General features: G+C 37.4%; 1 protein-coding gene across 2 annotated transcripts in view; it reads left to right on the forward strand.

The window, feature by feature from the left end:
* The window catches only part of ARHGAP32 (Rho GTPase activating protein 32), a 311,464-nt gene that overhangs the window by 18,628 nt on the left and 274,324 nt on the right, over positions 1 to 18,512 (forward strand). The window contains exon 2 of one of the 2 annotated variants that reach the window (XM_078058771.1): positions 1,246 to 1,441. The exons of the other annotated variant lie outside the window; for it this stretch is intronic. The gene's annotated coding sequence lies outside the window, so the exon portion shown is untranslated. The remainder of the gene's footprint in view (positions 1 to 1,245; positions 1,442 to 18,512) is intronic. 2 annotated transcript variants of the gene reach the window in all.

An 18,512-nucleotide genomic window follows, 5' to 3' on the forward strand; every position in this document is an offset into this window, starting at 1 on the left:
TGTAATCATTACCTAATTACTGTGTACTGGCATTAAGTAATTTTGCAGAGCCCAGGATGCTTGAAAATTGGTGTAGCTGGCTGATATTTTAAGTTTAGCAACAATAAGTGATATTGACTCCTATTCAGGATATGGTGTAAGAGTGTTTAAAAAGGAAGAAAGTTTAAAGGATTTGTTTGATTTCTTTTATGATCTTTTTTTAAAAAGATTTATTTATTTGAGAGAGAGAGAGAGCATGTGAGCAAGCGAGGGGGGAGGAGCAGAGGGAGAGGGAGAGAGAAACTCAAGCCGACTCTGTGCAGAGCCTGATGTGGGGCTCGATCCCATGACCCCGAGGTCACGACTGGAGCCAAAACCAAGAGTCAGATGTTCAGCCGACTGTGGCACCCAGGTTCCCTGGGTTTCCTTTCTTTTTTATGGCTGAATGATATTCCAGTGTGTGTGTGTGTGTGTGTGTGTGTGTGTGTGTGTGTGTGTGTGTGTGTGTGTGTGTACTAACTTTTCTTTATCCATTCATCTGTGGATGGACACTTAGGTTCTTTCTGTTTCAGCTATCATGACTAATGCTGCAGTGAACGTGAACGTGAGGTAGTGGTTTCATTTCCTTTGGGTATATATCCAGAAGTGGGGATTGCTAGATCATATGGTAGTTTTATTTTTAATTTTCTGAGAAATCTTCATACTGTTTTCCATAGGGGCTCTATCAGGTGATGTTCCCACCAACAGTGCCCGAGGGTTCCCTTTTCTCTATAGCCTGGCCAACACTTTTTGCCTGTCTTTTTTTTTTAAAGATTATTTATTTATTTATTTATTTAATAGAGAGAGAGACAGCGAGAGAGGGAACACAAGCAGGGGGAGTGGGAGAGGGAGAAGCAGGCTTCCCGCAGAGCAGGGAGCCCGATGCGGGGCTTGATCCCAGGACCCCGGGATCATGACCTGAGCCGAAGGCAGACGCTTAACGACTGAGCCACCCAGGCGCCCCTTGCCTGTCTTTTTGATGATAGCCATTCTAACAGGTGCGAGCTGCTATCTCATTGTGGTTTTGATTTGAATTTCCCTGATGATTAGTGATGTTGAACATCTTTTTGTGTACCTGTTTTCTCTTTGTAGGGCTTCTCTGAAAAATGTCTCTTCAGGTCTTCTGCCTATTTTTGAATCAGATTTTTTGAAAATGCTTTTTCCTTTTTTAGGAAGAAAGAAATATACTTGGTATATTGTATATTTCTATTTTCTTTCTTTTTTTAGATTTATTTATTTCAGAGAGAAAGCGAGAGAGAGAGAGAGAGAGCGCGCACAAGCGGGGTGAGAGGCAGAGGGAGAAGCAAGCTCTTCACTGAGCAGGGAGCCTGATGAGAGACTTGATCCAGGGAATCATGACCTGAGCCGAAGGCAGACGCTTAACCGACTGAGCCACCCAGGCGTCCCTATATTTTCTTTTTTGGTATGTTTCTTTTTAGTGACTTTGTTGTTGACTCATTTGGGAAAACAAATAGGTTCTCACAGGTATGTTCAGCTATTTTCTCCTGGGGTAACATTCTGACCTGACATTTTAAAAACTTACCAAAGTGTATTAAACCATATTTTGAAATAATTTTAAAATAGTAGCGTTAGCTAGCTTTAACATCTTTATTTGTAAGTTGGGTTAAACTAATAACATTAATTTAGTAGATATTTACTACCTATATATTAGAAGTAGCTTTGTAAGGATGAAGCAGGGCCTTTCTTTTTGTTCTTTACATTGTCAGAAATTTAAAAAAAAACAAAACATGAGACCTAGAATAGTTTTAAATATAATATAGTACAAACTTCTTTAGAAGTTGAGGAAAAACTCAAAGCTCAAGAGTTATATTTTAATTCTATTGTAGTTTATGTCTAGCATGCCTGATTTATTCTTTCATAAGTAAATATTGTTTATGAACATTTTGCCTGATTTCCATATTTTCTCTTAATTTGTGTATGAGGGGCAGACATTATTTCTCCATTTATCATATAGTGATACGGTAATGGGTAAACATAAATATCCATAAGGTTAGTTACAAAAAATCATCAGAATTTGAAGAGTTTTTCTTCCAACAATAATAGTAAAAGGAATTTGTATATATTATTCCTAGTAGCATATTAATTTCCTGTTAAATAAGATTCTGATATATAGTTGACCCTTGAACAACATAGGTTTGAACTGTGCAGGTCCAGTTAGACATGGATTTTTTTTTTTAGGAGTAGATAGCAAAAGCCACCAGGCATTTATTTACAGCTGCCCACCCCAGTCCCCACAGGATGGAATTGAAGGTGACTTGCCTCAGTACATGGAGAGGCTCTCCGAGGCCTTAGCAGTTCCCAGGACCTGCACCAGGCAGGGCTGTAGGTCTCCCCATGTGCTGATGGGTGGCTGGGTGGAGCACCCTGGGCTGGCAGGCGGGGGGCAGGCTGAAGTGGAGGAAGGTGCCCAGAGGGCAGGGGTGGCGCTCTGCAGGGAGCCCCTGCAGGGAGCCTCATTTTCCCTGCCCCTCAAGTGTGGCCGGAGCTGCAGCTGGGCTCAGGCCAGTGGTATGCCTCCAGGCACACGGGGCAGCTGTGTTGGGCCTCCAGGATGCCGTTGCTGCCAGCACACACACCAGGTGTCTGCCACTGACCCAGGGCCACCTGGCTGCAGGACGTCTCCATCCCAGGGCCAGGCCTTGCTCTTGCTGCGGCCTGTCCCTGCCTGGCCCACCTCTATGCAGATTTTGTCCACTAAAAACACCTGTGGTACTGTAAATGTGTTTTCTCTTCCTTCTGGTTTTCTTAATAATATTTTCTTTTCTCTAGCCTACTTTATTGTAAGAATACAGTATATGATACATATGACATACACAATATGCGTAACTGTTTATGTTACGGATAAGGCTTTTGGGCAAGAGTAGACTTAGGTTTTTGGGGGATCAAAGGTTATACGTGGATTTTCAGCTGGGGTGGTGGGGGGCCGGAACCCCAACCCCTATGGTATTCAGGTGTCAACTGTATTTAGTTTGCCTTTTTTTCCCCACTGCACCGTTAATACTCTAGGAATCATTAGTGAGATGTTTAGAGTCTAAATTACTTTGATTACTAGAACAAATTGCTTTACAACAATTTGCTCCTGGTAGAAAGTGCTTTTCATACATTTATTTGCTTAAGTGTATGTCATGAAAACTGTTTGGTGAATTCCTTATCCCTGCTTGCTTAGCATAGGAGAGTTTTTTTTTTTTACTGGCTTTTTCTTTTAGCATGAGTGTCTGTTCAAAACAGGGGCCCTTGTTTTAGCATGTAGAACTCATAAATTCATGTAGCTGGAGCTGTTCTCTTACAGGCTAGCCTCTTGAAGGTAGGATGGGAAGTTCTGAAGCAGGAAAAAAGTTTTAGAAAAATTTTCAGATTAGACTTAGCTAGATTAGTGATATGAAAAATATAATATTCTTAGTGTTTCAGGGTTATGGACTTTAGAAGTAGAAAAAAAGAAACTCTTGGTTAAGTCAGCCTATAAAGGTACTAGCAGTTTAGAAATGTTTCTGAGTTAATTTTATGCAAAATCTGAAATGACTTTTTCTTTACTTGAAAGCCTTTTTCTTCTGTTTAGCTGTGTTCAGAGCCACCTTATACTAAATTTTAACAATATTTCTGTATTCCTATAATCTTTGCTGTGTGATTTATTCTTTTTGCTTCTTTCAGCTGTCTTCCTTTGTACTTTGTGCTTATGAAAATAAAAAAATCTGAGTTTGGACCTGTTGTCTCTGGGGAGAATCATGTTTAGCACAGTATTTGTGGCTCAGTAAATTTTAAGTAGTATTGCCAACCTTCTGGAAGCATTTGCCTTAGTTAGAAACAATGATGGAAAGTTTTCTGTGTGGAGGATGCTCTCTTATCTTGGTATCAGCAAGGTCCTTTCAGCATCTTGCTTTAGTTTGTGTCTGTGTAGTTAGTTCTCAGCTCTGCTGCTAGAAAAATTTCTTTCAAAAACGCTCATGCAGTTCCTTTTGTGATTACTTATTGGATAAATTTTTTTGGGTAATTATTATTTTTTAAAGATTTTATTTATTTGAGGGAGAGAGATCTACAGAGATACTGACGGAGAGCACAAGCAGGGAGGAGAAGGAGAAGCAGGCTCCCCACTGAGCAGGGAGCCCAAAGTGGAGCTCAATCCCAGGACCCCAGGATCATGACCTGAGCCAAAGGCAGATGCTTAACCGACTGAGCCACCCAGGCACCCCTGGGGGGAGGGTAATTATTTTTTGATTATTCAGCTAAAATAACAGTATTTTATTGTACTAGAGTAGATTTTGGAGATTGCTATTAGCACATGCAAGTAGTAGGAATTTATTTAAAAATTGGTCGTTTAAATGGATAGTTTTAACAATTAAATGTGTGACTTTTATGCTTAGAGTTATTAAAATGTAAAAATAAAGGTAAAATTACTTGTATTTTAAATTATTATGCATTTGTATTTATCCTTTAGGCTCTTTTCTATTTTAGTAAACTATAACTTTGAGAGCTCTCATTTAAGCCTGTTTATTGTCAGATTTTAAGAAAGAACTTTTAGATTTATAACTTTGTATAAAATCCCATAATATATTTCTTTACTTTTTATCATATATGATTTAAAATAGAGAAGGACAAGGATGAGAGAAATCCTGAAAAACAAACTCAATGAAAGCTTTACAAAATCATAAGTATGATAATTATGACAAGAAATCATAAGACCATTACTGCCAGTGATGTTCTTTGTGTTTGGCTAGAATCAACATTCATTTATGCCCAGGTAAATAAATTATTTTATTTTACAAAAGGGATTTAATAATTTATGGTTGAAGCGTAAATGAAATACTGTGGCCCTTCAGTTAAGTAATGCACATGCAGGCCGCAAATGTAAAAGTTCAGTCAGTGTGGTTGTTGCAGCTCATGTCATTGAAGGAATGGGGACAAAAGTTTGTTTGTAACTACCATGGAACTGAGTACAAAGACGCCAGTGACCTTTTAACTTCTGTGGCTGTGCATCTGAACAAGGAATTGTTTGAGGATGGGAAAAGCTGCCAGTAGACTTGGGATATGCTTTCTCCTTGCTTTCCACAGAATTGTTGAATGACCCTACTCCAGAAAAACAAAAAAGTAAAAACAAAACAAAACAAAAAAACCCCAAAACCAAAAAACTACCCAAAAAACCAAAAAACAAAAAAACAAAAAAAACCCCCAAAACCCCACACCAAACACTTAATTGGAAGAAATTTTTATTAGTCTCAGAAGAATCTTAGGTCCACACAGTTAAATCTAATTAGGTGCGCATATCTCAAAGTGATAGTCTCTGTAAAAATGTTATCTTCACTTACAAAAATGGCAACATTAATTACTGCCATTTTCTGCATGGGCAAGGCTGATAGAGGCTTGTGGGTTCCTTCCTCTGCTGTTATCTTTTTAAAACCTCTCCTCCAGCTCTACTGGTTGAAAAGTCCTTCTGTATTTGGGTCACATTAATTCCTTAGTTTTCTGTTACATTGTTTAAAGGTTGGGCATTATTCAGACAGTGAAACCCATAAATATTTGTCAAGCGAATACACAGGATAAGTGTTGTTTTTTGTGTGAGAAAGTAGGAATAATGGCATTTGCAGTACTTTTATTTTTTCTCCCAAGGTAGTTAATAAATATCTAGTAACATCTCTCAATAAAAGAATACCATAAATACAGTATCTCTTTTGCAGATAAAGAGTCCCTCAGGCTTTGAGTTTACTTCCCTTGGTCTCACTAGCCAGTGTTCAAACTGGGGCTCAGATAACAAGGTTTTATTTCAAAGTTGTTTTTGAAAAGTCTGAGGAATCAATACTGCTATCACCATTTTGGAGAAAAGCTGTTTCTGGCTTATATGATCGCGTATCTCTTTTACCCATGATTAATAAACAGGATGTTTGTATTTGAAATCAGTGCAGCGATACACCATTAAATAGTGCCTGCGCTTTGAGGTAGTTCCTCCTTGCCATCAGTTCTGCCTGCGTACATTTCTTTTCATATACTTCTGGGTAGTTCTCTTTATGATCAGTGGTCAGCACCATGAATTGGTTTATAGGTTATGATACATTGCAGAGATCTCATGTTGCTTAACTGGAGCCACGGAGATTGAGTCTTGACTTCATTAGCAACTTTGTGAGTGAGAAAGGGGTAAGGTGTAAAAAATTAGTGTGGGTAGTATCATAAGAAAAATTACTTTTAAAAATGTTATTTATTTATTTATTTTAGAGAGAGAGAGAAAGAGAGAGAATGGGGGGGAGGGGTAGAGGGAGAGAAGGGAGGGAATCCTAAGCAGATCCCATGCTGAGCATGTAGTGCGACATGGGGCTCGATCTCACAACTCAGATCATGACCTGAGCCGAAACCAAGAGTCAGACGCTTAACTGACTGAGCCACCCAGGCGCCCTTTAAGTAATTTCTTAGTAACTTTTCTAATGTGTTAATTTATTAATATAGATTTATGAGAAGTTTACAAATTCTTAACTGATTGATACTTGGAGAATTTTATTCATTATATTCCATATGAAAAATTACTTAGGAAGTTCAGCCTTGTGTCTTGATTTATCAGCTACTCTTATGAAATAGAACAGTATATTGGCAGAAAAATGCCTAGGATGACTAGGACCTCCAGGTGTTTGTTGTCCTGGAGACTAGCTGCCCTGTGGAAGTAGAGATGTAGAATGGAGAGGACTGTAGTTGTGAAGGGAAAGTTTGGCTGTCAGGGAAGATGGGTGAAAGAGAATGGGAGCTGGGAGCTGGATCAGGATGAAAGGAGGGACATAGAAGATACAAATATCTACGGAGGAGCCTTCTTTCACATCCCAATCTGAAGGAGACCAGAGAATGGAATCAGAACAATCAACTGCAGGGATCAGATGATCTTTATCTGGTAGACCAGACAATCCTTAAATGTTTCAGTGATTAAAAAAATAATTAAACTTCCTTAGGTTAACTGATGTATATCTTTTATTCAGTTTTAGCTTTGGTTTATTTTAATTAAACTCTTTCCTGTGATATGTATTGAACTTCGTTTAGACTTTATTTTTTTTTAAAGATTTTATGTATTTTTTTTGTCAGAGAGAGAGCACGTGCGTGCACGTGCCCAAGCAGGGGGAGTGGCAGGCAGAGGGAGAGGGAGAAGCAGGCTTCCCGCTGAGCAGGGAGTCCGATGTGAGGCTCCATCCCAGGACCCTGGGATCATGAGCTAAGCTGAAGGCAGATGCTTAACTGACTGAGCCACCCAGGCGCCCCTGAACTTCATTTAGACTTTAATGTGATAGTTTTTTTTTTTTTTTAAAGATTTTATTTATTTGACAGAGAGAGCAAGACAGCGAGAGAGGGAACACAAGCAGGGGGAGTGGGAGAGGGAGAAGCAGGCTTCCCGCTGAGCAGAGAGCCCGATGTGGGGCTTGATCCCAGGACCCTGGGATCATGACCTGAGCCGAAGGCAGACGCTTAACGACTGAGCCACCCAGGCGCCCCTAATGTGATAGTTTTTTGAGAACAAGTAAACCTTAGCACAAAACAGAGATGGTATTTGACAAAACGCTGTAGAATTGTCATGCAACATTTAGTGAACCGTCCCTTTTTAAAATCTTGCGTGAAATGTGTGTAGTTACTTTCTTAGACAAAAGTAAAAATTTCTTTGAATAGTCCATCCCATTTCATTAAATGGATACTTTATGCAGAGAAAAGATCAAAAGGAGGGCTGAAGAATATGAGAAATACTGGCTAAATATAGCAGTATTCACACCTACTACATTGAGAGGAAAAGTTTGTGTTCTGCTAACTCTATGTCAGCAGAAAAGTGCCTCGTTACTTGAATTTATGAAATGGCAAATGCTAGTAGCTAAGTTAATTTGATTGGTGAATAATGCTTTAGATCAGAAAAGGACAGACTGAGAATTCATTGTTTATTCTGAAAAAATTTGTCAGGAAATAAATACTCTCTTAAGGATTTAAGAAGTTCTGTTTTTTTTTTTTTGATTCATTATTAACTTACTACATCCAAGTACTATTTTAGAAAACTTTGTTAATCTTTTTGGTAATTTTTAAAAAAAAGATTAAAATTGAAATATGAAAGGAAAATAATCTGGACATCTTATAAATTGCTAGATTAAAAAAATGCACTGTATTTAATATTGGTAAGCACATAAAGTGCTCCTCATAGTTGTGGCAGATTTCTGATTGCCTCTCTAATATCCATTTTTTCCCCTTTTCCTTTCTAATAGGACCCAAGTTTTGTTACAAGCAGAAGTATGCCTAGCTAAAAAAATTTCTTAGTCTCTAGTTCATCTGGAGTAGCCATGTGACATAGTCCTGGTCAGTGAGGTGTAGGCAGAAATGTTTGGATGAAGTTTTTGGGAAGGCCTTTTACTCATTACTTTTTCTTCTTGCCTGGAAATTATACATGATGCTTGGAGCTGATCCAGTATTCTAGAGACTTTCAGAGAAAAGCCGAGAGCTTTACAGAGATCTTCAGCTGCCAGACCGGCGATAAGTGCTTCTTTCAGAACTTCCATTTCATGAGAAGAGTAAGCCCCTATCTTCTTTAAGCCACTGTAATTTGGACTTCTGTTACACACATCAGAACGTTATTCCTAACTGATAAAATAATTTACATGTCCATTATGACATACTTTCAGGAGATTTGGAATCTTTTGGTAATAATTTAACAAGGGGTTTATCTAACTTCAGATCCAGAAGATCCTAGGATTTGGGGGATTATTTCTGTCTTTTAGACTCGATTGCACCAGCTGGATAACCAGCTGAATGATGGATAGTGGTTACTGCTGGAGGTTTGAAGGAAATGCAAGGAAGTATTCAAACTAGTCTAGCATTTCCCACTGTCATTTTATCCTCTCTTTCATTTCAAGTCCCTGGCTCCATCTGGGTCCATAATCTATGTTGAAACTGTTAGAGCTCCTTCTGAATGGAGGGGATTCAGGGTCCTCTGGATTGGTTAACGATGGAATCTGACCAATGACCTGCTCTCCCTCTATATCAAGATTAATTGTAGAGATTGTCCTCCCCACCCTCTTTTGTAAAACTTACTCACGTGTAATATACATACGGGGGGGGGGGAATGTTGATCATACCTGTACAGCTCTGTGACTTTTCACAAACAACATACATCTGTGTAACCAGCACACAATCACACAATTCTGATCAAGAAACAAAGAAGTTCCTCTATTGCTCTTGAGGATTATTACTATCCAGACTTCTAACAGTATAGATTAGTTTTGGCTGTATTTGTATTTCATATATATGGAATCATGCAGAATGTACTCTTGTGTCTGGCATTCTCTGTGAGATTTATCCAGACTATTATGTATAATTATAGATCATTCTTACTGCTTTTAGCATTCCAATACTGACTGTATTCCAACTTATCTACTGTTGCTGAGCATTTGGGTTGTTTCTGGTTTTGACTATTATGAATACTGCTGCTAAGAACATTCTAGTACATATCTTTTGGTGAACATCTGTAAGTATTCTGTTGGGTATATACCTTGGAATGGAATTGTTGGATCATAGGATATCAGCAGCGTATGAGCATTTTAGCTCCTTTGCATTTTCACCCACACTGGATATTGTCATTGTTTTTAACCTAGTCATTCTGGTGGGTGTATATTTTGTGAAGCACCTGTTTAAGTCTTTTGCTTATTTTTCTGCTGAGTTGTATGTCTTTTTTTTTTTAAAGATTTTATTTATTTATTTGACAGAGAGAGACAGTGAGAGAGGGAACACAAGCAGGCGGAGTGGGAGAGGGAGAAGCAGGCTCCCCGCTGAACAGAGAGCCCGATGCGGGGCTCGATCCCAGGACCCTGGGATCATGACCTGAGCCGAAGGCAGACGTTTAACGACTGAGCCACCCAGGCGCCTCGAGTTGTATGTCTTTTATTATTGTTTGTGGGAGTCCTTTTTTGTATTCTGGATACTAATCCTTTGTCATACTTGTATTGTGAGTATCTTATCCTATTCTCTGAGTTACTCTTACACAAACAGAAATATGCTTTTTTTTTTTTTTAAAGATTTTATTTATTTTTGACAGAGAGAGAGAGTGTACAAGCAGAGGAAGAAGCAGGCAGAGGGAGAGGGAGAAGCAGGTTCCCCACCGAGCAGGGAGCCCGATGTGGGGCTCGATCCCAGAACCCTGGGATCATGACCTGAGCCGAAGGCAGACGCCCAACCGTCTGAGCCACCCAGGCGCCCCACTCTTAGACTCTTAAAGTCTCTCTTGAGGTATAGATCTTAATATAATCCAATTTATCATCTTTTCCTTTATGGTTAGTGCTTTTTGGTTACTGTTAAAAAATATCTTTAGCTACTGTAGTATCACAAAGATGATGATCTGTATTTTCTTCTATAAAAGCTTTATTGTTTTACCTTTTATATCTAAATCTGCCCTGATTTTTGTGTAGGATATGGGGGGGGGGGGTCCACAGTACATTTTTTTTGCATGAAGGTATTTAGTTGAGTCAGCACTATTGATTAAAAAGATTATCTTTCCCCCCTATACCTCATTGTCACCCTTGTCATAAATCAGGTAATCAAATATGTGTAGATTGTTTCTGGACTTTTGTATTCTGTCCTACCAGTTTTTCTTCCCTTTTGTGAATATCATACTGTCTTAATTACTATAATTTTATAGCAGAGTTTGTTAACTTTAGTATTAAGTTCTCCAGTTTTGTTCTTCTTTGAAGATGGCCTTAGCTGACCTTGGTGATTGTCAACTGGTTAGGTGGAGTTAATATTCATTTTGTATGCCTTCTAACTTCTACCGTATACATCCCTTAACCAACTGACTGAAATACTGGCTTAACCTACTTAGCTATCAAGAGAACCCATTTAGGACCTCTAACCTCTTAATGGATTTTCAGATTTGTTGAGTAAACAGAAAATAATTTCTTGGTGCACACATAATACATCACATTTAAAATCAGTACTCACTTTTACCATAAATCACTGCAGTGTGCAGTAATCAAATATTTAGTTCAAATGTGTGTATTTAATTGCACTGATGCTTAATTTTCTCATTTGTAAGTAATCAGCTGTTTTGTTTATCATGACCAGCTCTGTAGATGCCGTGTTTAGGAATTAGTTTGCTTCAAAAAGATGAAACAGGAATAGTGAAATAAAAATAAGACAAATCCATCTGGAAGAATGAATCATCTGTGCATGACATTTAAAGGCAATGATCTTTGTTAGTAATATGATATTGTCAGTTGGAAGAAATTTCTCTTCAGTGTCCTGCCTTCTTTTCCCCTTCCATTTCATGTTGATTCAGTTGGGGGAAATCTCAAAGTTTTAAAGTAAAGTAGTAATTACTTTTCTTCAAAGTTGATCATTGATAATTTTACTTATTTTCTTTGGGGAGTGGAGAAGAGGAAGGAGGAAGGGAAGTTGGGAGCATTCTGGATACAGTAACTTTGTGTTCCAGATTCCCATATGATATGTGTCATCATGCAGAATACGTTATTTAAAACTGAGACTGTGTTGGGAAATTGAAAATATATGACCATTACAATAACTTTGGGAACGTTTTTTTCTAGTTTTTAAAATAGGGGCGAAATGATCAGAGATCTATATGCATGTGGACTGTGTTTCTTTTCTCCTTTTAATTAATAAGTAGTGAGTTACAGGGGTTCATGTTTGATTCAGAAATTGGAACTGAATGTGAGTTAGGCATATAAGGCTCTAATCACACCTATTTTAATTACAAATAAATAATATACTATTTTATTTATAATGTAATTTTAATAGAATTAAACTTGAACAGTTAAAAATTATATAATCACATCCTGTTTGAGTTAGAATTACCCAGATTTGCTCTGATACCCGGCAGCAAGCAGCCCATTTATACAGTCATATGGTGGGAAGAAGTTCTCCTGGGTTAGCAGGTCAGGCACATATTTTTGCCTCAAGATCTCAGTGGCAGCATTTATTGAACAGGTATTTATTGTGTGCATATTGATTATCAAATAGTTTATAAGCACTGGGAATATAAAGATGAACAAAATAGATGTGATTCCTGCCATCACTGAACCTTCCAACTAGAGGTGCGTGCCTTAGGCTTATAAGTTGGTGTATTTGCGCACTGGTAACAATAAATTTTTTCTCCAGCTTTATTAAGATGGAATTGACATAATATTGTGTAAGTTTAAGGTGTGTAAAGTGATGATGTGATATACATATGTATTGTAAAATGTTTACCAGGTAAGGTTGGTTAATACATACTTCATCTCATAATTACAAATATTTGTTGTTGTTATTATGGTGAAAATATTTATGATCTACTTTCAGAAACTTTCAAGTATACAGTACAATATTGTTAACAATAGTCACTGTATTGTACATTAGATCCTCAGAACGTACTCATCTTATAATGGAAATCTGTACCCTTTGACCAGCATCTCCCTTTTCCCCCACTCTTCAGCCCCTGGCAACCATGTCTACTCTCTGTTTCAGTGAGTAAATAATTTTTGATTGCCATTCAAGGATTCAAGATTTCTATTCCAGTTAAGTGTAAAGTTTCTAGTGCAGTATCAGATTTTCATGTATTGTGGACTATTTTTCCTTAACATATAATTAGTTAATAATCTGTAACCTGGTTGGATTTAGCCTTTCACACTCTTTGTAGTACATATTCTTTTTTTTTTTTTGTAGTACATATTCTTTCTGAAAATATTATGGCTCTGTTTTTGAGAGCTCATGGGAATGAGCATCCAGAATGTATGTGCAATGTATGTCCTTATTGTCATGTTTCCTTATCTCGTACTCCTTTTGCTTGGATTGGAAAATAATGAGAATATGTTTACCTACCTATTCATAAATTATGGCCATATTTGGTAACAGAATATGTCCTCATTAGTAGATAGGATCTGTTTACTTATATCAGGAAGTTGATGGTTAGGAAGCAAAGCAAGGTAATGAACAGGGAGAGGAATGGATCTTTTTCAGACAAAGTTTAGATGATTATTCCTTAGGCATCTAGGAGTATAGAAGCATTTGGTAGGTTTGGTGCCCCATCCCTTCCTTGTTCTCTTTGTTCCCCTCTCCACTAACTTCCAGGATCTTCCCTCTGCCTTCTTAACTTCCTCTCTGACTCTCCAGTCTCTTCCTCAGAGCACACCTGGGCTTATTTTATCTAGATAGTTCTACTTTTACACCTTTTAATTTTTCTGCCTCTCTCCATCTCCACAGCTACTACTCTAGTTCTGAGAGATACTCTTTCTCTTCCAATTAGTGCAGCAGCCTCCTTATTGCTCTCTCTACCTAAAACTTTTCCATTCCAGTTCATTCTTCCTCCATTTTGAAGCCAGAATAATTTTACTGAGGTGCTCATGTGGAAATTCAGGGAGCTTCCCTAGGTGATATTCCCTAGTTGGGTTTAGAGTTTGGCCTAGAGAGAGGCTAAAGCATGCTGGGCAGAGGGAGTAGCATTTACAAAGGCTTTAATGTTTTAAACCATGGCAGCATTGTTACATCAAGGAGACAGCCTCCACGAAAGACTGTAGTTCTTTTAAACCTAATAGTCATTTACCTCCAGGCATGCTGGCAAAGTCAGTCATAATATATTCTTTATGGTGGTGTATTCTTGCTTTAATTCAAATACAAGTACGCTTTTTTTTTTCTTTTAGGCTCCATGCCTAGCATGGAGCCCAACATGGGGCTTTAACTCATGACCCGGAATTGAAGACCTGAGCTGAGATCAAGAGTCAGACGCTTAACCGACTAAGCCACTTAGGTGTCCCCAAATACAAATACGCTTGAATCTTGTTTTCTTCCTACACAGTTGAATTTGGAAGACCTCTCTGCCATTTGTATCTAATGACTGGTTCCTACTAACACTTTCCTGGAGTATTTCACTTACTCTATTATGTTTTTTTGGTTAATAGAAATAACTAGTTTGTAATGGTGATCAATATTTTGCCCAGTTCAGCAAATATTTTTGATGAGTTGGAATCTCTTGTTGAGGACAGAAGTTGCCGGTTAAACTGTTAATTGAAAGCAGTATATTAGTATAGGCAGCATCCAGAAAACAGTACAATTAGTACAGGTACCATGTGCTGATTAGCTGACCATTGTTGCCTCTCAACCAGTTTTTTGACAGTACATTCCAGTGGAGTTTGTTGCTTTATTCTGTTGATAATCAAAGACTAGATATGGCTATGGCTAAGAGTAAAGCTGTTAAGGTCGAAAAAGACTGAGTAGTGTAAGGGGTGGTAAAGGTGTTAAAGCTGGTAAAAGTATACCATGGATGTAAAGTTAATGTAAGTTTAGCACTGGTTCTAAACTGTAAATTGCCTCCTTTTTTCTGTGATGGTGACAATACAAGGGTGAGGCATGTAATCACACTGGTGTGTTTGTGGTAAAGCTGCTTTGTTGTCTTTTTTTTTTTTAAAGTAGGCTCCTTGCCCAACGTGGGGCTTGAACTCACAACCCTGAAATCAAGAGTTGCATGCTCTGTGACTGAGCCAGCCAGGCGCTCCCATCCTTTGTTGTTTTTAACTTATGATATTTTCTACTCTAATTCTTAGATAATATATTAGTTACAAATATGTGGCATTCATGTATTACAGATATCTTTCAGTAAGATTATTAGACATATTTCTTTTTTAAAACTCTTTTAAAGATTTGTTTGTTTAGAGAAAGAGAGCCCGCGCACACAAGAATGCATGTGAAGGCATGCGTGTGTTAATGTGGGGAGAAGTGGAGGGGAGTTGGAGAGAGAATATCTCAAGTGGACTCTGCGCTGAGTGCAGAGCCCAGTGCAGGGCTCGATCTCATGACCCTGAGATCATGACCTGAGCCGAAACCAAGAGTCGGTTGTTCAACTGACTGAGACACTCAGGCGTTTCAAGATTATTAGACATATTTCTGTCAAATATGTAACAAATACATAATCTTAAAATGTAGTTGCATTTAAACATTGAGCTTAAGCGAATTAGATGTCATTATTTGTGCTTTCCTGAATATATTTTCATGTGTTCATACATTCCACTTATTTTTAAAAGTTTACTGTTTTATACCATGTGGTTTTTACATTCAGAGGCACATTTTCTTCTCAGTGAAACTGTTCCAAGATTTTCTGATGTAGGCTGGTGGAAAAATGACTCATTTAACAGAATTGTATTTGACAGTCAGGACTATTGGAGCACATCATATTTCATTAAGGGAGAGATGCTTGAGAAAAGGAGTCTGTTAACCAGGTAAAAGTATTGGTGTCTTTGTTAACTTCATTATCTTACCACCATCAGCTTTGGAGTTACTTAGTAGTGGGTGCCTCATCAAGATAGGGTCAACTTACTACTTATCTGCTGTTGTAGAATCTTCACCAATATCTAAGAAATCACAACTTGCTAGTTTAAACAATAATATATTTTCTGGATCTAAGCCAAATTTGAGGTTAGATTTTAGCATTTAGTATAACTTCTTAACATCTGTTTCTTGAATAAATGACTCTTAAAAAGGCGAAAATAATGTAATGGAATTCATACACTGCTGTGGGTATGTTAAATGGTGTGATTTTTCCGAGGGGCATTTTAGGAATGTGTATCGAGTCTTGAAATGTTACTTTTGACCTAGTAATTCCACTTTTAGGATCTTGAAAGTAATACAACATTTACAAAAAGATTTAACCAAAGATACTTAGTGTAGTATTATGTCTAATGGTGAAGATTTGGTAAATCATAATGTCCAACGAAAAAATAGTTAATTATGATGTATCCATATAGGCGAATGTTACCTATTTATAAAGTTTATTTCTGAAGATTATTTAATAACAAGGGAAAACCATGATACAAAAGTGAGAGTTATGAAGAATTCTGTAAGAAGTTGAGCTCTATTAGATAATAGCAATTAAAAACATAAATCAGACCCGTATATACAGACCTGGAAAGATCATCAAACCACATTAAATGCAAAAAAGCAAGTTGTAGAATAATGCACACACACACACAAAAGTAAGATATTTATAAAAATGCATTAAATCATATTTATATCCAAATATAGGCATGTGCAGGCATAGAAAAAACTCTGGTTAATCAAATTATTAATAGCAGTGACTGCAGTTGGAGATAGGAAAAGGCATACTTTGACTCCTGCTTGAATTTTAACAATGAGTATAGTTGTCTATTATTTTGTAATTTAAAGTAAAGAATTTAAAAAAGCCCTGAAACTTAAGATTCTATTTTGTAAAGAAAAAGATTCTCTAAGATATAAGCAAGGGCTATCTCTGGAAGGTAGTTCACACAGTTCTTAACCTTGTTTGCATTTTTCTGTACTTGTCAGAATTTTGACAATGAATAGGTATTATTTTTTTAATCAGAAAAAGCAGTTAAGATTTTTTAAAAAGCTGAAATCACAGGCAATAGCAGCATAGTCTGGAGTAAAAATTGCCTTGATTCATATCCTGCCTGACCAGCTCTGTGATGTTGGCAGGGATGGGAGTACGGAGGCTAGTTTATTTTTTTCAGAGGATTATTTTTGAAGATTAAATGAGATATAACCTATATAGGTTAGTTTTATAGTGTCTGGCATATATTTGGTGCCTACACAGGTTAATTTCCTTCTTGTTTTTTTCTTTATGACAAAATAGTTAAAACTTTGCAAAAAACAATGAAAGATACCATTAAACTATTGACAAATACACAAATGTATTGAAGAATTGGGTAGTTGAAGAGCTTATGACATGACGGTTTTAGAAATAATTCTCCTACAGGGTAAAAAGTGAGAATATTCATTAGAGCAAAACAAAGGTTTGGTATTTCACTTCTGATGGTAAGAAGAGGCAGGGTATGAGGCCTCAGTGTTCTGTATGAACCAGTTGTTAGTCAGCAATAACATGGTTTTCTCAGTACAGCTTATATAATTCCCCACAGGTTCAACCTGATTAGTGTTTTAGAGCTGTGTTGTAGATAAGTTGTTTTTATTCATCATGGCTATCAGTATTAAGAAATAAAAGTATTCAGGATTTCAGGATAATAAAAGTCTTCTAGTAGTAATTCAATATGTAAAATGAGATATCTTCATTGATTTCAGAGGTTATATTTCAATGGCATAATTAGGGAAAATAGACACAACATAAAATTCTTAAAGCAGTTAACAATTATATTCTTCTTACACATGTTTATTAGAAATGCAGTTGAAATACAGACATTTGCTTTGTCCCCGTTTTGCAGAGGAGGTATCACAGGCTTGAAAGGGGAGACTAATTGAAGTTAAAGGGCCAGTGAAGTGGCAAAGCAGGGATCCGATCCTAGTTACACACTGGACTTCTGAAGCACCAACATGGCTGCCTCTGGTATTGCTGCCTCTAGATGTTTTCATAAAAAGGAACATTTTTAAAGGGCTAAGAGGTTTGGTGGATATCAAGGGTTTCTATTCCATTTGTTTCCTTTTTTAGTCACATTTCTTAAACGAATACATTTGATATCATTTATGGCTATATTTCTTCTTCCAGTCTTTCTCTTGAATTGCAGCCTTTCAAAAATGCCACATATTGAAAAACAGTTTGGGATAGATTTTCATGTGGTAGAAAATGAGTGTACTTCGGGAAACCACTTTGGTTGTGTGACTCTGAGTCAGCAGCGGGGTCTCAGCTAGTAGTCTGCAGTCATGACCTGGCCGTGAGCACCTCTTTTCTTGAGTATCTATTGGTAGTAAAAAATCTCCATATTAATGCCAGTTCAGTGCTTTTCATAAATATGTGAAATTCTTTAGAATCCATCCCTCTGAATTCATTTCCACTTTGGTATATTTATTTTCTTTATTTGACTTCTTTTTCCTAAAAAGCTAGAAATATCCTGGAATACACTGTCTTGTCAATGAAACCTTATCCGGATTCTTTGGCTTGTAGGTTGATCAGTGCTCAGTGTTTTTTGTTGTGTCTTAATAGTGTCCTTATATTTTTAACTTGCCATATAGTAGCTTGACTCATTACAGGTGACCTTGGAAATTTTGTGCTATTCTTAATGAATTCTAGAATGGTTTTCTTTTGACTGTGTCTCTTACCTTATGGACACCTATTAATCTCCTTATTTAATTCAGTATATTATTGTCATCCTTGCACTACATCATTTGTTTTAAGAGCTAATTTGAGTGGTATTGTGTTGTCCTTTTCCTTTGTTTTGCTAAATGACCATGTGAGAGAGGAAGTGGACTCCAAGCTCCTGGAGGGCAGAGATTAGGTCAGCTTTACCCCCTATACTGTGTGTTGCACAGCACCTGGTACAAAGTAGATAACACTGTAAAACTGAGTTTAGGAGGGTATGGCTAAGCAAAGATATAGCAGAAGAAACCATGGGGTTATAGTTAACTACAGCCAAAATCATCAGTGCTATTGTTTAGGTGGGGGTTTGGGGTGGGGGAGACACCAGAAAAGGAGGAGAGGGAAAATTCAACCAGGTTTTTGGAAGTATGTGGAGAAACAATAGTGGTAATGATATGTGGAAAACTCACATTTCAGGTACTGTGCTATGAGCTTTGTATGTAGC

Source organism: Halichoerus grypus, chromosome 11 (assembly GCF_964656455.1).
Source record: "Halichoerus grypus chromosome 11, mHalGry1.hap1.1, whole genome shotgun sequence".
Lineage (NCBI taxonomy): Eukaryota > Metazoa > Chordata > Mammalia > Carnivora > Phocidae > Halichoerus > Halichoerus grypus.